At 50.7% G+C, this 18,543-nt stretch overlaps 1 long non-coding RNA gene across 1 annotated transcript in view; it reads left to right on the top strand.

Annotated features, from left to right (window-relative positions):
• Nucleotides 1-8,687, top strand: part of LOC311600281 — an 18,929-nt gene extending 10,242 nt beyond the window's left edge. The window contains exon 2 of the long non-coding RNA XR_014780195.1: nt 8,295-8,687. This is a non-coding gene — a long non-coding RNA (uncharacterized lncRNA). The remainder of the gene's footprint in view (nt 1-8,294) is intronic.
• The last annotated feature ends 9,856 nt before the right edge of the window (nt 8,688-18,543 follow it).

Genomic DNA, 18,543 nt, shown 5'->3' with positions numbered 1-18,543 from the left:
CTTCTTGCTCATTCATACATCTGTGTGCTACCTCACCCCCCATTCAACAACACTCATTTGTTCATTCACCCCCTGGTCTCTTCTGTCCGTTCTGACCATCTTAAGCCCCAACAATTTGGCTGCAGTCATTTGCTGATAGTCTATGACTCTCACCTCCCTCTCCAGTCCATCCCTCCCCAACTCTTAAAGAGAAAGTCTTTAGAGACTTTCCCTGAGTCCCAGGTGTTCCCATTGAGGGTGAGACTTAACTGTTGCTGGAGCTGTTTTGGAGGAATAAGCCACGTGACCACAGAGAGATTTGGGCAGGCCTAACGGAGGAAAGGGCTCTCGAGGCATGAGAGACCAGGAGACACTAGTCGAGGGCTTCATGGGGACACAGAGAAAGAATGATGACAGAACTGGGACAGAGGGAATGTCTTTACCACTTGGAGGTGGCTTGGCTAGATGATGGGAGGAGAAGACAGGGCAGAAACTGCCATCAGCTGCCACCTTCCATCAAGAGATAATGAAGCCAGATGTCTATTTTATGCCTTACAGTGTCCTAGTGGCTGGGGATGCCCTTAGGAACATAGAGCATGCTCTCCAAAGAGCTCATGAGCTTGGTTGACAGGCAACTGTGAATGCGACTGTCGGTGCAATGTGAGAAGTGTTTTCCCTACTAGCCTGGGAGCAGGGGTCGAATAGCTTTCTTCTAGAAGGCTAGAATTCCTCCAGCAGACAACACTGAGAAATGTCATAGCTCATGAAATTGTCTGAACAGTTTCCTCCTGGGAACGTCACTTGCTGGGGGCAAGGACTGATGCAATTCAGCCAGTGCCAAGCCTTGTACACCAGCTACTATGCAGCCAGCCCATGGTGGACAGCAGCTCTGCGCTTGTCTCGAATGCCTGTCTGTCTGCTCTGTGAGGCCACCTGGCACCTAGACCTGGGACAGCCTCTCCATCTCTGTGCTCAGCACAAGGTTGGTACCTGCGGTCAAGGATGACGCACAGAAGCAAATGGAGCTCCATGGTACTATAGACATCTGGAAGTTCCCCCTGCGCCCACACACAATCTCCTCATTTAAGCTGGTGTGAGGGATGAGGGGGTACAGGGGTTCTGGATGCTCATGGGGAACAAGTCTGTCAGTAGGGGAGAAGAATGGAGGACCAGGTGAGACAGTACACTGGCCCCTCAGGCCCATCCACCTAGCCCAGCCCAGCCCAGCCCAGGCGCCGCAGCAGTCAATGAGGATTGAGGCTCTGCTCTTCTGGCTCCAGCTCTGAGCTGAGAGTCTCTCCCAGCTGATGTGTGTGGGGTACAAAGCTCTGCCACTGCCCTTGTGGAATGTCAGAAAGAGCCTGAATGCACCACCTTGGGCTAAGCTGAGAAGGACCTTGAACCCTAGGCCAGAAGGAATGCTGCTAGCACTGGGGCTGAGCAGGTACTCAGAACCCTGGTGTCTTGGGCCATTGGACTCTGGTCCCCAGAGTCTGTGAGCCTCTCTGGAGATACTGAGGGTCTTCATCTCTGTGTAGGAGGATGCAGGGCTCCAGAACGGGCGTCCCAGTACCTGCAGGGCTGTGAGCAGCCGCTGGCCCTAGGGAGGACTATGTTGGCAGTCAGTTGCGTCTTCTACCCAGACTGGGATTTGAGGGAAGGAGGCCGACCTTGGGAAGGCGAGCTGCAGCCCCTCTCTTGACCCCCAGGTGTCGCCACAGTTTTTGGTGGCAACTGCCATTCCTCAAAGCTTTGGCTAACATTCTTGTTACTGCTGTTGTTCTGTTTTTGGTGTTTTGAAATGCTAGATTGTGAGCCCAGGGCCTTGCCGTCCTAGACAAATGCTCTACCGCTGAGCTGCGTTCAAGCCTTAGTCAAGTCTTCCCTGTGGCTAGAAACATTCATTCTTTTGGACCAGCAAAGATCAGGACAGTTAAGGAGTTCTTGAAAAACTCCATGCCCAAAATTGTTACTGTTTCATTCTTTGTCTGTCTCTCTGTCTCTTTGTTCTTAATCACCACCATTTTCTTTGGTTTTTGTTGCTGTTGTTGTTGATGTTTAATCAGGGTCTCATGTAACCCAGTTTGGCTTAAAACTTGCTCTGTAGCCTAGGACGGCCTTGAACTAACTCTTCATTCTCCTGCTGTTGTGTCCCAGGTTCTGGTATCGCAGGTGTGCATCACCACGCCCAGCTTCATTTCTCTTTTTCTTTTCTTTTTGAGACAAGGTCTCACTAAGTAGCACTGGCCAGCCTGGAGCTCATGTAGACCGAGCTGGTCTTGAACAGCAGCTCTCCTGTCTTAGCTTCTCCCCCAGTGCTGAAATTATAGTTATCTGTCACCATGCCTGGCTTTGGGCCGTTTCCTTGTCTGTAGATAAACTGCCCCTAGAGTAAGCACCTAGGGGGACTCTGTCTTATATTACTTTTTAACCCAGAAAAATTTAAATAACAAATCACTTTATACTAAAAATTCAATTGGTATTATAATATATAACCTAGAGAGGAGACTCTTTCCCCCAAACTCCTTATCCTAGAGACAGCCCCAGCTGACAGTTTTGGGGGGCTTTCCCTAGGTTTCTGTACAGATGTCAACTACCGCCACCAACTATCTGAAATATAGCAATGCCTGTCTCCCTCCCAGTTCTTGTAAGGGGTTGTCCTCCTGGTCATGGGCGCATCATTGGCCCCAGAGAGAATTCAGATAAGTGGGACAGTATCAGAGATAGAAATGGAAAAGAATTCTGAGCTTTAAATGGTCTCAAACCCCACAGCAAGAGAACAGTCTGGAAATCCGGCTTTGCTGAGTAGCATATTGGGCAGGAAGCTTCGTGGTAAGGAGACGTAAGTCCAACACACGCTGGCTTAAACAAAAATAGCCTGCAGGGGTGTCTCACACCTGTAATTCCAGCATGGGATTATAGCCCGTGTGTGTGTGTGTGTGTGTGTGTGTGTGTGTGTGTGTGTGTGTGTGTGTGTATGAGTGTGCACGCGCAGCAGAAGCAGGAAGACACTATAATTCAAAGCCAGTCAGGGTAACATAGCAAGATTCTGCCCCAAAATAACAGGGGCCAGCAGGACGGTTCAGTGGGTAAAGGTGCCTGCCACCAACTCTGACAGCCTGAGCTAGTTCCCTAGGTCCACATAGTGGAAGGACAGGCCCTCTTCCTGCAAGTTGCCCTCTGACCTCCACACTTGTGCCATAGCACACAATGCACCCACCCCAAAAACAAGTGGACAAAAACAACAGAACCCGGTGACAGCTGGACTGGCTTAACCAGCCTGTGAGGATAGGGTGGCCTTCAGAAGGAGACTAATCCAGCCGCTGTGCCCATCTCTTTATAGTCCCCTTGTCTGCCCCTCCTCCCCTCTTGTGTATGTGTGTGTGTGTGTGTGTGTGTGTGTGTGTGTGTGTGTGTGTGTGTGCGCGCGCGCGCGCAATCTGATGCTCACTGGCCTTGAAGGTGCTGCATAGCCTGGGTTGACCTAGAACGTCTTCCCCCAGCCCCTTAAGGGCTATAATTATAGGTGTGCACGTACACACACACAACAGTCCCTGTCCCACTGTTTGAGATTTCATCCCTGAGCTGGCTTCCCTCTGAACTGCTAATAATGAGACTACACGCCAAGAAGAAAATGCTTTCCCCAAAGCTCCCAGCAAAGCTCCCCTCCTGCCTCGCCTACTGGCTATGATCTCAGGCCTGTTCCTGTGTCCAGCGGTACATGCTGTACTGGGTCTCAGGCTTAAGACTGAATCGCTATGGTGGGCAGAAACTGTCCCCTGGTTTATGAAGCAGCAGTGAGGTGAAGCCGCTGCCCCAGGGACCTGGTGTCCCACCCTTCCTTTTGAGCCTCAGTCACAGGCAGGGGAAGATGGAGCCCAGGTGGGGTTTCTGCTCACCATGAGAATGCTAGGACTCTGCAGCTGCTGCACTGAAGGATGCTTGACCCCATCCCAGCAGCTCAGCAAAGGCAGTGGGGGCTCGTGGGATGCTGTGGGTTAGCATCCTGAGGCTGCAGCGACCAATGCTTTCTTCGGTCCTAAATGTGGTGTGTTTGAGGGGCTGCGTCCCCGCCATAGGTTATAAGAGGTCATCTCCTTTTTGCTTCTTCCACATCTGGTGGCTTTTGACGTTGCTTCTGGCCATCTCACTCTGGTCCCTCCCTGTCTTCCCATGGTCTTCTCCTCCCTTGCTGACTCATCTCTAGGTCCTGGATCCCCTGACAGTCTCTGAAAGGAAGCACCTGTCTCCAGATTCAGAATCCGCTGGGACCACCCAAGATGACTGCATCTTTGAGATCTGTAGCTCGATTGCGTCTGAGATTCTTTTTCCAAGTTGCATCTCCAGCTTCCAAGGGTCACCATGTGCACATCTTGGGAGCGATCAATAGTCATGGAATTTAGTGGCGAGAGCGCCAAGGATACAGGCCTGGAAATGCTTGCCTCTAGTCTGGTGCAGAAGAGTGCCCTCAGGGCCTAGACAAAAGCACAAAGACCCTGGAGAGCTGCCAAGGGCTGCTTGCCAATCAGGACCCTGGACAGGGGTGCAAGGGCTCTGAGGCTGCTGTATAACCCTCAGGGAATATGCCCTTCCCCCTCTGCTCCTTTGGAGGGCTTCCTTATCAGCTCCCCAAGGTAGAAAAGACTCCTGCTTCTACCTGCCACACAGATTATGTCAGCCTGTGGACAGCTACCGAGGAGGAGCTGCCTGCTTGGGCAGTTGTGACAGAGCCTGAGAGGCCTCTTCTAGGTTGCTGTGAGGGAACCTGTCACAGAGTGAATGGACCCTGCAGGACTGACGCTGGAATCCAATTGCTATTAGGGTTGTCTGGAGAGGTAATTAAATGATTAGGTCATGAGGGCTCCACCCTCATTAATGGGTCAGTGTCATTGCTATGTGTGTGTGTGGGGGGGAGGAATGGGCTGGTTGCCATGGTGTTGGGTGGCTATAAAATTGGAGGCCTTTGGAAGCATGTTCTCCATCTCTCTTTTCTCTCCCCTTTCCTTTGATTCTCTCTTCTTTTTCTTCTTTCTTTTCTCTCTTCTTGGTTTCTTGTTCTTTTCTTTGACTCTTGTCATCTCTCCTTCTTCCCCACCCTGTTCCCGCCTCTCTCTCTCCCTCCCTCCTTCCCTCCCCCATCCCTCCCTCCCTTCCTCTCTTCCCACCTCTCCTCTTTCTGTCCACTGCCCATCCCCTGCCAGTGGCTCATGTAGACAGGAAGCTTGAGCAGTTTCACACACGGATGTATCCAGATACTTAGCGATGTCGGCAGCTACAGCTTCCCCCACTGTCAGATGGACCCGTATGTTCTTGGCTTTCTTTCTGGTCAAGTTTCCCTAATTTGGTGTTAGATGTTTACTGTCCTCTACAACTTAGCCCACACTTCAATCTCACCAGAGATTCCTGAAGATTCCATCTAGCAAAAACGTCAGAGAAGATTCCTATTGGAATTTACACTTGAGTGGCAACTGGCCCTGAGCTCCCATGTGGGGAGGTCCCCCGTTTCCCCTCCACACACTGGAAGTTACTTGTGCCACTCTGGCTTGCATGGGGAAGATGGATGTTACACAGGTGCCCATTCTGCCTGGCCCGGTCAGGCCCTCTTTGGCTTTCTCTGTATGGGAAGAAGGCTCTGGATATTTGGCTGGGGAGCTGCATGTGATGGCTAGATTCCAGACATCCTGAGCAGCTAGACCCTGCTCAGACCTGTCCTGAGTTCCGGCTTCTCATGTGCAGGCTACAGCAGTGCTGGGAATGGGGGCAGGCTGCCTGCGAAGGCCCACACACCAACCAGCCTTTCTCTGACCCTTACTTGGCCTTCGTGTGCTGCAGACTCTGTGGCCAGGGCAAATAAGCTTTCGTTTTCTGAGCCGGCCTGGAGGAGAGGCCCCATCTGACTTCAGGGGGTGGCTGGCATCCAAAATGGCTCTTTCTCAGAGTGTTAGGGTGCTCGTTAGCTGGAGGTCTTTTGTTCAGGTCCAGGCTGTGGGGTCAGCCCTGGACCCTCTTCTCTCATCTCACGAGAGCCTGGCATCTAAACAGGAAGCATACTTGCCACCCTGGGAATCTTGGCCACCTGGATCTTTGCTTCCCCACCCAGACTCAAGCCTGATGTGAGAGACTGAGGTGCAGCCAGCTCTACCTGGCTATAGGGAGTGTTCTTGGGTTCCAAGGTCCTTGCTATGGCAGGAGCTGGCTGAGGAACAGTCAAATAACTGGGACCCCTTGAAAGACAACATTTTGGAGTGGACTTAGGGACAGTGCCCAGTTTCAGCTTCTAGGCAGCTAAGTTCCTAGACAGATTCCACTTCGCACTTGTCTGAGTTCCTAGAAAGCAGTGACAGCCACTTTATCAATCGCTTCATCAAGAGAACAGTGTCATGGTGTTGCTGTACCCTGGGAAGGCCACGCTGCCAAGGGACAGAGTGTTAACACAACTCCAGCACATAAATACACATGCACACATACCACAAAATACCCTCAACTCATGGCCTACAAGAATTAGTATATTAGAATCCAATCCGGGCATGATGGAGTTTGCCTGAAATTTCAGCATTACGGAGGACGGTGAGTTCAGCTCAGAGTAGATAGCTAAACTCTCTCTCAAAAAACAAGCAATCAAAAACCAATCCAGCCCGGTTTCTCCTCGGATATGTTATTTACATTTATACAGTTTCCTTATAGCCACCTGGAATTCTGCTCTAGAAGTTCAAAGGAGCTACCTGCTTGTAAACACAGCTTCCCGCCTCTCCCACCTCTCTTAGTCACCTCTGGGTCCCTCTGAGGTCACTGAGTGCCGGGATGAACTGTGCCCCACTTTCCCATGCTGAATCTAGCCCTCTGGTGCAATTGTGTATGGAGATGATTCCTGCTTGGGCAGTAGTTCAGGTTAATGGAGGCTGTAGGGATTGTGATCTAACAGGGCTAGTGTCCTCATAAAGAGATGAGTCCTGCAGGGTGCCTCATGTCTGTAACCTCAGCACTCAGGAGGTGGAAGGATTGTCATGAATTTGAGTTTGCCTGGGATTCATGTGTGTGTGTGTGTGTGTGTGTGTGTGTGTGTGTGTGTGTACATATATATACACATATACGTGTGTGTGTGTCTCAAAAACAAAAACAAAATCAAAATTAAAAAAGGGCTGGGGACACAGCTCAGTTGGTAGAGTGCTTGCCTACTGTCCACAAAGCCTTGAGTTCCATCCCTGGCGATGCATAAACCAGGCATGGTGCCACGGGCCTCTGATTCCTGCACTCCCAAGACGGAGGTAGGAAGAGCTGAAGATCAAGGTTATTCTTAGCTAGGTAGTGAGTTGTAGGCTAGCCTGGGATCTTGTCTCAGAAAACAGAGGAGGAGGGGGATGGAGAGATGGCTCAGTGGCTAAGAATACTCACCGCCCTATGAGAGAACTGAAGTTCCATTCCCAGAAACCACTTTGGGCAGCTCAAAATTGCCTGTTATCTCCAGCTGTGGAGCATCTGACGCCCTCTTCTGGCCTCCAGAGGCACCTACAAGATGGAAACACATCCACATTCACATATATCTAATTAAAATAAAACAAAATTTAAAAAGGAGGAAGAGGAGGAGGAGGAGGAGGAAGAGGGAGGACACTGGGTATCTTTCTCTACATTTACATGTGAAGATAGTGTGGAGGGGCTGGGCACAAACCAGGCAGGGGTCCTCACAAAAACAGAGCCCTGGAGCAGACCTTGGTCTTGGACTTCCAACTGTAATCCCTCCATGTGAGAAAATACTTTTCTGTCTTAATAACTACCCAGCCTGCAACATGTTCTTTTAAAAAAAAAAAAGAATTTCTTTATTTTTAATGCCTTGGTGTTTTGCCTGCATGTATGTCTGTGTAAGGGTGTCATATCTTGGAGTTACAGACAGTTGTGAACTGCCATGTCAGTTCTGGGAATTGAACCCAGGTCCTCTGGAAGAGCAGTCAGTGCTCTTAATCACTGAGCCATCTCTCCAGCCCACAGCATTTTCGTATAGGAGTCATGGTAGACTGACACACCCAACATTCTTATTCTTTTCTTAAAACATTATTTGCTTATTTGTTTGTTTGTGTGTGTATTTGCATGTGTATTCATCCGTGAGCCCATGTGCCATAGTGTGTATGTATCAATCAGAAAAGCACCGCATGGGAGTCAGATCTTTCCTGCCACCACATGAGGTCTAGGAATCAAATACGAGGCAGCAAGTCAATGCTGGGCAGCGAGCACCTACACCCACTAAGCCGTTCGCCAACCCTACACTACTCGTTTTTTTGTTTTTTTGTTTTTTTTGTTTTTGTTTGACCATATCATTTCAGGTCTGCCTCTAGGAGACACAAATAAGACAGGTGCATGGAGCATCAAGGAGACAGAAATGAAAACCACAAGGCAACACCATGTCTCACCCACCCAGACAGTGGGCAGGAATCTGTCCACGGCAGTGCTGATCAGGGCACCAAGCTGTTATGTGCAGCTGACAGATGTGTGAACCAGCAGGACGCTCTGCAGAAGTATTTGCTCATCCCCAGCAAAGCTGAGGCAAGGTAGAGCCAGTGACCCAACACTTTTGCTTCTAAGTATAAGACTCAGCTTCTAACACCGTGGCTTAGTGGTGCCCGTGGTCAAGGTGTGAATGGCATGGGGTGGTCAGTACCATCCGGCTCTGCGCTTTGAATAAACCAGGTTGTCGTGTTCTACGTGCTGTGACTCGGTGTTACAGGGTCTTGCTATAATTCTTGTGTTTCTGGGTGACTTCCGGTTTGGGGGGGTGTCATAAATAGTGCTCAGGTAAACATCCCCTCCTCCTTTCTCTTGAAGCGAACATCTAGGCAGGTCGTTGATAAACACCTGGCCCTTGTGAGCTTTAATCCCATTCATTGTCCTTCTCCACCTTCTAGTCCTGGCCTCCCTGAGCTCCCCCCCCCCCCCCCCCCCCCCGCCCCGCATGTCTCCCTTCCCCGCCCCCAGCAGCCTCTGGCTCCCCTCTCCCCAGCATGGCTCCCCCCCCCCAACCAGCAGCCTCTGGCTCCCCTCCCCCCAGCATGGCTCCCCCCCAACCAGCAGCCTCTGGCTCCCCTCCCCCCAGCATGGCTCCCCCCCACCCCCCAGCAGCCTCTGGCTCCCCTCCCCTCCAGCATGGCTCCCCCCCACCCCCCAAGCAGCCTCTGGCTCCCCTCCAGGTGAAGTCAGCAGGCCTACTTGCCCCAGGGCTGGCCTGCATACTCACTCTGGGTGCCTTGAGGCTGTAGGAGCTGGTGAAGGGGAGTAAGATCTGTGTGTGGTGTGGTTCCTTTAAAAGCCTGGCTCAGGACTCCGCCTGCCTGAGGCCAAAGGTATCCCAGGCAGGGCAAGCACCCAGCCCCATTCTCAGCTGCCCCAAGGCCAGATGCAGAAAGAGGGCCAGTGGGTGAGACTCAGGTCAGGGCTAGGTCAGCAGAGGAGAGGTTGGACCAGGCTGAGCACCACCCAGGCTGGGTGGCAGGAGCTGAGCTGAGGGGCTGGGGTTCCCTGCTCTGCCCACCTGAGTGGGCTGGCTTCTGTGGCACCCGTCTGATCTTCCTGGGGGCTCCGTTGCCTCCTCTGCCCCAAGGAATCAGTTGCTTTTCTTCCGGATCGAAAGCTACAGAACACTTCGGGCAGTTTGTGAGGACGTGCTGTGCTGCCTGCCCATCTCACCACCAAAGCTGGAGTTGAGTGACATGAGTTAGCCTCTTCAGGCCATCGACAACCTGAAGCGAAATCCGTTGGCTGAAGATGGCACTGTTCTGCTTCTTTTTTCTGTCTGCCTTGGGGATGACATGGTTTAAGTTTAAGAGGAGGAAGAGGCAGCCCACGTTGTCCAACAATGTCCTTCCATTTGAATCTTTTCTTCTGGGTCAGAGTATCCTCTTTCAGAGTCATGTAAGCCAGGGGTAAGAAGTCCTCTGAGACTCTTGAGGGTACAAAGCTAGAGAGAGGAGTCCTGCAGGGTGCTAAGACTTCCTTCCTGCACCCAAGGGCTCTTCCACATCATAGACTGGAAATCAGACCAAGGAAAAAGAGCCCTGAGGTTCTCAGAGTCTTGACCAGGGCCAGTATCACAGCCACTTGGTCCCCCGGGTCAGGGCAGAGGTTATCTAGGAAGCAATTCTGTAGAAGGGAGGGAGGTGTGGGTGTGGCTCTGGTCTGAGGGCCTCTGTGGTTGATGCCCTGTCACCTTCTCATGTATCTGCAGCCTCCCTTACTGCCTGGCCCATCCCAATGGCTCCTCCTGTTGTCCCAGGCTGCATGTAGCTGCTTTTGAGCCTGTCCAAGGCCCCTGTATCCTAAGATAGTGGCCTCTTTGGAGTTAGGTTTCATGTGTGGCCTGTACACCTGCTATCTGTCTGTGTTTGGTGGGCGCTCCCAGAAAGAGACCAGCAAAAAGGGCAGGGTGTGGTGGTGCACACTTTTAATGCCAGCCTTCGGGAGGCAGAGGCAGGTGGATCTCTGTGAGTTCGAGGCCAGCCTGGTCTACAAAGAGAGTTCCAGGACAGCCAGGGCTTTTCACAGAGAAACCCTGTTGAGAAAAACAAAAACAAACAAACAAACAAACAAACCAAAGGATTTGAGGGTACGGTGTATGTGTACTGGGATCTGGTCTAGGCTGTGAGGAGTGTGCTAGGGAAAGTCGTCAATGTAGGTGAGCTAGTGAGCGGCAAGCGGGCAGCTAGGGTGTAGAAAACGGCAAAGGCCAATCCTTGAGGGTATCCCCAAAGGAATGGGGATGCCGGCCACCAGCCTAGATGGACCCGCCCATCTCCCAGGGCTGCTCTAGAAGGCATGGACTCTGAATTCTGAACCTGACAGTTCAGGAGTCCTGAGACTGACTCTTAGAACCTGGCTTTGTGCCGAGGGGGAGGTTAAGGAGCCCCCGGGGGTGGCCTGCAGACTGGCCCAGCCTGGCTTCTTCTTGCAGGTGCGTGGTGAGGCCCCGAGGTGATAAAAGCTCTGGCTGTCTGGGGTGGAGGCTTTCCCCTCCTACAGCTGAGCAAGCAGCAGGCTGACTCATGTCACCTACAGGTGCCCAGTGACATGTTGTTTGGACCAAACATTGCTGTTCACATGGCATGCTCCTTTTTTTTATCGGTAAATTTTAACGTCAAATGTTGACTAATATTATATCATACCGGGCCAGGGTGGGTTGTGGGCACCTGAAAGAGCTGTAAGCTGGTCCTTGGCCTGAGGGAGGCCAAAGTCCAGCTGGGAAGACAGCTGGGGAGCTTTGAGCGCTGGGAGACACAGAGGCAAGCCTAGGCCGGGCGGTGGGGCAGAGACTGTTCAGGCCAGGAAGGCGTGCACATTAAAAAAAAAAGTGAGCAGGGGTCAGCGCTCCTGTTGGGCATCTCTTCCCCACAGAGGCAACATATGCTGTCCACAGGGCAGTTCCAGCCAAGAGCAGCTGTCTACTGGCACTGCCAGAGAAGGGGCTGGCCAGCAGCTGGGACCTCCGGCTGGGGACATCTACACCTGACCCACTCTACCTCCATCAGAGGGAGAAGCGGTGGAGCTGGGGATGACCCTCTGGGAAACTGAGGCAGGAAGAGCCCTCAGCTCTGGCTTCTGTCCCCTTGTCCCTTCTTGGTTCCTGTTGGCTGGGGCAGAAGCCTCCACTCCTTCCTGCTCTGTTCAATTCCATCTGAATTCTGCATCTGTGATATAATCATGTTTGTTTTTAAACTAAATGAGGTTTATAATGACTAGCTAATTACCAAAATAATTAATCTACACGTAAATAAAACAAGCTGCTCAAAGGTTACACAATGGCATTTACCCCTTAGTGCAGCGGTTCGCAACCTTCCTAACGCTGCGACCCTTTAATACGGTCCCTCATGTCATGCTGAACCCCCCAACCATAAAATTAATTTTTTGCTACTTCATAGCTGTAATATTCTACTGTTATAAACTGTTATGTTTTTTGTTTTTTGTTTTGTTTGGTTTGGTTTGGTTTGGTTTGGTTTTTGAGACAGGGTTTCTCTGTGTGGCCTTTACTGTCCTGGACTCACTTTGTAGACCAGGCTAGCCTTGAACTCACAGTGATCCACCAGCCTCTGCCTCCTGAGTGCTGGGATTAAAGGTGTGTGCCACCACGCACAGCCTATAAACTGTAATGTCATGTTAATATCTGATATGCCGCATGTCTAATATGCAACCCCCACGAGAGGGTCATTTGACCCCCAGGTTGAGAACCACTGGCTTTGTGGGGGTAGAGGCCAGAGGGCCAGGGCTGGCATAGGTGGAGTCGGGAGAAAATACCATGTCCTTCAGAATTAGGGCTCTGTGTCCAGGGACATTGTACATCTCACCTGCAAATGCACACTTGTGAGTTCACACCTGCAGTCACACTGGTGCTCGGAGGTTCACGTGCAAGTGTGTGCATGCACAAGTGTGTCGCCTTATTCGTGTGTTCTCAGACATAGGTAGGCCACCACATGCATGCTTGCCCCAAATCTGTATTTCCAATCACTTCATGCATGTAGCCTCCCAGTATGTGTGCGCACTCCCCAATCTGCACCAGCACTCACTCTATGCATGTGCTCTTTTTTTTTTAACCAGAGGTTTAAGTAAGAAAAATATCCCAACAGTAGGAGGGACTCCTAGGAAGGACTGTTCCAAATATATGTTCTTACAGATATGCAGATGGTCACATGGGTGTTCCTCCTGTCTACACTACCATTCCCCATATGAGTATGTTCATATCTGTATGCAGTCTTCCCTACATACATGTATACCTGTGCCACTCACGTGACTCCCCACACCCACAGTCCTAGATTATCAGACACAACCTACAGGAACAGACACAGCCTCAGACATGCACACATATGTGCACACATACCTATGCAACCCCAACCCAGGAAGAGCACACTGGGGGCACTCACAGCCACAGTGGCATGTGTGTGTGCAGGAACATATACATAGGAATCATAGGAGTGCACACATAGTGTGCAGGTTGTTTGGACACCCATCATAAGAGACTCAGACTCATTGCCTATAGACTAAGGAAGGGTTCCCAGTCTCACAACTGGGAGTATGTTTCCGCTCACATTCTTGTGTAGGTGCTCTGACGCACGAGTGACTTATAACTGCATACACCATGTCTCCTTCTGGCTAGGTAGGACTCCTGTGTCCAAAGTTCACTGTGTGGAATCAGAGTGGTTCAGAAGGGACCTGGTGGTTCTCAACCTTTCTCATGTTGTGATGATGCTCCCAACTGTAAAATTAATTTTGTTGCTACTTCATAACTGTATTTTTGCTACTGTTATGAATTGTAATGTAAAGATCTGATATGCAGGATATTGATATGTGACCCCCCCCAAAGGGGTCATGACCCACAGGTTGAGAACCACTGTCTTGGGGCTGGGGACTGGCTCAGTTGGTAGAGTGCTCCTAGCATGAGGAAGCCACGCGTTCAGGCCCCAGCACTGAATAGACTGGATGTGCAGGTGCACATCTGCCTATAAGCTCATAATTTAGAAGGTAGAAGCAGAAGAATAAGAAGTTCAAGGGCAAAGCTGGGTGGTGGTGGCGGTGCACGCCTTTAATCCCAGCACTTGGGAGGCAGAGGCAGGTGGATCTCTGAGAGTTCGAGGCCAGGCTGGTATACAAAGCGAGTCCAGGACAGCTAAGGCTGCATAGAGAAAGCCCGTCTCAAAAAACCGAAAACAACAACAACAACAACAACAACAACAACAAAGAAGAAGAAGAAGTTCAAGGGCAGCCTGGGAAAATGGGACCCTATCTCAAAACAAAACTTCTGTAGAAACAAACTGTATAGTTTAATCTACACAGGGCTAATATTCCTTTTCCGAGAGGTGAGGCCCAGTGACTGGCTCCTTACTGCGTTCGGTTTCAGTCACCATCTTTGTTCACACTATATTACCTCTATAATGAAACAGATAATATTTCTCATTTTGCTTCTTTAAATCAGAAGTTTACATTTATTGATTGATTGATTGGTTGGTTGATTGTGCATGCATATGTATATGGGCCCATGCACGCTTGCATTCACAGCCTGTATGTGGAGACTAGTAGACAACTTGAGGGAGTCACTTTTCTCTTTCTTTTTCTACTAGGGATTGAACTCAGGTCTTTGGGGTTGGTGACAGGAGCCTTTACCTGCTGAGCCATCTTATTGTCTCCTTGTCCCATTTATTTATCTTTCTTTCTTTCTTCCTTCCTTTCTTTCTTTCTTTCTTCTCCCTTCCTTCCATCTAAATTAGATTTTATTTGTTCTTTCCTATGTTGCTTGCATGTGTATCTGTGCACCCTATTTGTGCCTAGTGCCTGAGGAGGTCAGAACAGGCCATCAGACTTCTTGAAACTGGAGTTACAGATGATTGTGAGACATCGTATGGGTCCTGGGAACCAAACCTGGGTCCTTTGCAAGAGCAGCTAGTGCTCTTAACAACTGAGCCATCTTTCTGACCCTGCATCCTATTTTTTTTTTTTAACAGACAGCGGCCCATGGGAAGACGGGATGAGCCCAAGGCTGGGTGGCACTAGCCAGGACTGTGGCGCTAACTTTGACTCCACCAGAGGGACATTTTCTCTGCTGCCCAGTGGTGTCTCCTCGGGTGTGGACAGAGAGGTGACAGCTACACATCAGGGGCTGTAAGATGGTCCTCTGTCTCGGAAGCAGGCTTGCATTGGGCTGAAGCTATGTTCCCTTCCTGGAAGACACCATGTTCTAAGAAGCCTGCACCTCAGCACTCGGTGTGTCCTGACATCCAATCCTGGCTTCAGCTCTGCCTGCTCTGCCTGCTAGCCCCTGCCTCTGTCCCTTTTAGAAACCTGGCCAAGAGGTAGACCTGTAATCCAGCACTTGGGAGGCAGAAGAGGAGGATGGCGGTGTCTCTGAAGCCTAACTCTGCAGCCAGGCTGAGTGACACAGTGTGTTCTTGGATAGGCTGGGCTAGAGAGTGTTACTCTACCTCAAAACAAACAAACTGCTACCCAGAAAGGCCTCCTTTTGCTAAGTCCTCTGGGTGTTCCTTTGGGGGCAGTTTGCTAGGTGAGCTGGCCAACGTCATTTGATTTGGCTGAGGAGGCAGGAATCACAGTGGTTAGAGAGGGCCATCCCCTCCAGAGCTTGCTGCTAGGGTGAAGCCTGCTGGTTACTAGTTGTGTGATATTGGATGGCCTGACTAACCTCCCTGGACTTCAGCTTCTTTGTCTGGATGCTGCTCCTAATATCAAGACCACATCAAAGAGTGCCAAGGGTTTAAATAAAGTCCTTAGACCAGTGTGAGCAGGCCAAATCCATCAACGGGTAAGTGCAAAGTCTTATGAGGCCCCACAGAGGAAAATCATCCAGCTGTGATGTCACAGCATGAGGAAGCCTGAACACACGTGGAGGTTAATATCAGTTGCCAGCCTGACAGGGGGTCTGGAAGGAGCAATCAGTGCCTTCAGGCACACCTGTGGGAGATTGCTTAGATTAGGTTAGCCTCCGAGGATGCTCATCTTGATGGAGTTAACTGAAGTGGGAAGATCCACCCTGAAAGTGGGCAGTGTCATTCCCTGCACTTGAATCTCCAACTGCCACAAAAGCTGTGACCAGCTGCCCCAAGCTCCTGCTACAGAGGCTGCCGGACATGCCGGACTGCAGAGCCAAGTAAAGCCTTCCTTCCTTAAGGGGATGCTGACAGAGTTTTATCCAGGCCACAAGACAAGTAAGTGCTACAAAGTATTAAGTGAAGGAACACAGGCACAAAGGGCAACATACCGTCTCATTCCATTCCTAAAGAAAAGTCCAAAGGAGGTAAAGAAAAGTAGCAAGTTAGATGGTTGGTGGCTACCAATTTTCTTTCGGGGTGCTGAGAAAATCCAAGAATTCTAGCACTGAAGACTATAAAACTCTGCGAGTCTAATGCGAGTCTAAAAACCCTTGCCTTATGTACTTAGGGTTTTTATTTTGAGAACTGCATACACGAGTACTGTATTTACATCATTTCCAACTCTTCATCTCCATCTGCCAGTTCATCTTCTACCCTTCCCCACTCCCTTTCAAATTCATGACCATGACCTCCTCTTTAATTATTTATGGTTATACACAGCATACACACACACACACACACACACACACACACACACACACACACACACACACACACACCTGCTGAGCCCATTTAGTGTTGCTTATACTTACCTGTACTTAAGGCTGACCTCTTGGGAATAGCCTATAAGGGGCTTGTCCTTGGAGAAAAGTCCCATTAATCACCCATAGCTCTTTATCCAGGGGTCCAGCCTTGTGAGACATCCCCCATCTGCACTGGCATGTCAACTTTTGATACCATCATGCAGGTCTTGTTTAGGTGACGGTATTGTTGAGACTTTATGGGTTGCAGCATCCATGACATATACAGAAGATGCTATCTCACAGAAGATGGCCTGGCTCTTATTCTCTTTCTGCTCCTCCTCTTTGATGTTCCCTGAGTCCTGGGTACCAGGGTGTCAATGTCGGGTAGGCACGCCACACTCAGCCCTTCTCTGCATTTTGGCTAGTTGTGGGTTTCTAGAATGTTCTCTGTAGAACATCTTTCTGCTGCAGAAAGAAGGTTCTTTGATGGGAGGCAGTGGCTAGAATCCTTATCTGTGGCTATAAGGGTACGCATTTAGAATGCAGTTTAGTTGGTCATAAACAATGTAGGTCACCGGCCATTGTTGACCCCAGTACTTGGTAAGCCAAGATCCAACTGCTGAAGCCACCACACAAGGGACTTGGGTGAATGGAGCTGTTTCTGGCCTGGAAGCCTCCTCTCTTAAGGCTAGCTCTCATAGTGTGTGCTATGCAAGCTGCCAAGGGAGAAAAGCAGCCACTAGTCCTCCCCAGCTGTAAAGCCAATGAACCAAAGCAATGACCAGCCCAGCAAGATATTCTCAGGGTGCTAAGACTAGCTGCTTCCTCCATCCCCTCATCCTCCCTTACACCCCCTCCCTCACTCTCAGCCCTTCTCTCTTCATTCCCTCCTCCCTCTTCCCTCTCCCTTTCCCTTCCTCTCTCCTCCCACTTTCCCTCTCCGTTTCCTCTTCCCCCTCCTTTTCTCCTTCCCCATCGCCTTTAACATGAAATAATCCTCAGAATCTGGCTCTACCACTCATCTCCCATTTGGTGGCATGGAAAAGGGAGAGACACCCCTCTCTCTCCTCTCTCCTCACTCCTCACTCCTCAGCACCTGCAGCAGGTGGGAGAGCTGGCCCTGCACTTCGCCTGGGCAGCACAGCAGAGCTGGCCCTGGATGTGCAGATTGCAGGTGAGCCAACCCCAAGGGTGTGAGCATGAGAGAGCAGGCCCCACCAGTTGCCTGCCGAACAGTGAAATGGACAAGAAAGAGATGCTCCCCACCTCTTGTCCTTTGCTGCCTACGGCAGGCTTGGAGAGTTGTCTGCAGGCCATCAGATCAGGAGAGCTGGCCCTGGATGTGGAGGTTGCAGGTGAGCTGCCCAGAGAGTGTGAGTGTAGAAGAGCATGCCCTCTCTCTTGCCTGCAGTGCTGCAGTGGGCAGGAGAACTGGCCTTGAAGGAGTCATGAGAGCAGGAGAGCTGTCCCTGCCCCTCACCAGGTACAGCACTCAGGAGAGCAGGTCTTGCACCTCACCTGGGAAGCACAGTAGAGGTGGAGGTGCAGGTGAGCCAGCCCTAAGTGTGTGAGTGTTGGAGAGCCGACCCTGAAACTTGACTGCTGGGAGATGGCACGCATGAGGGAAAGACCGTCCTCCTCCTGTCCCTCATCCTTCCCTATCTATGGCATGTGGGAAAGCTGGCCCCAGGGTCATGGGAGTGGGAGAACTGGCTGCAACACTTAGGAGAGCCAGTCCTGCATGTCACCTGGGCAGCAGGGTAGAGCTGGCCGTGCAGGGGTTGCTGTTCCCAAGGGTGGGAAAGCCAGTGGTCTGCCTAGCTCTCAGGTCCAGATCCAAGGCTTTGAGTTGGCCAGCTCCCACATCTACCTCACTGATGAACTGCTGGAGTGCATGAAGGAGCTGGTCCTACAGATCCAAAACTACAGGACCCCCCATGACACAGGGCAACGACAGGATATCCAAAAGGAATCCCAGTAAGGTTCTAGCATTGATAGAGCAGCAGAAGCCAGGGGCCTCATACCAGACCAACGAGCCATTGCAATGAACATTTGCAAGCAAAGAAATGTGGACAAAAGGGTAATACTGTGGCACACTACAGCTTTCAAAATGAGGGTTTTTGTTTTGTTTGGATTTTAATTTTGGCGGAGAGGTTGCAAGGGTGGAAGGTAGGTACAAGGGGGGGGTGAGGTGAGTGGGATTGAGGTGCATGATGCGAAATTCACAAAGAACTAATAAAAAGTAAACAAAAAACAAGAAACAAAAACAAACCACTCAGGATTGTGCCTGACATACATCAAGTGCCATTTTGTCGGGGGGGATAATGTCTGCTATTAATGAACACCAGGGCAATCCAAAACTGCATCTCACTCAAGCTGCAGGAGCCGAGGCTTGGGATGTGATCTGGTTATGGTCTCCTATCTTAGCCTGCTGCCTGGCCATGGACGAGTCTTGGTGTCATGCCACTGGG

Source organism: Acomys minous (assembly GCF_964271855.1).
Source record: "Acomys minous genome assembly, chromosome: 6".
In the NCBI taxonomy this organism is placed as follows: Eukaryota; Metazoa; Chordata; class Mammalia; order Rodentia; family Muridae; genus Acomys; species Acomys minous.
The sequence above is the reverse complement of the archived record's forward strand: the minus strand, read 5'-3'. Positions and strand labels throughout refer to the sequence as shown.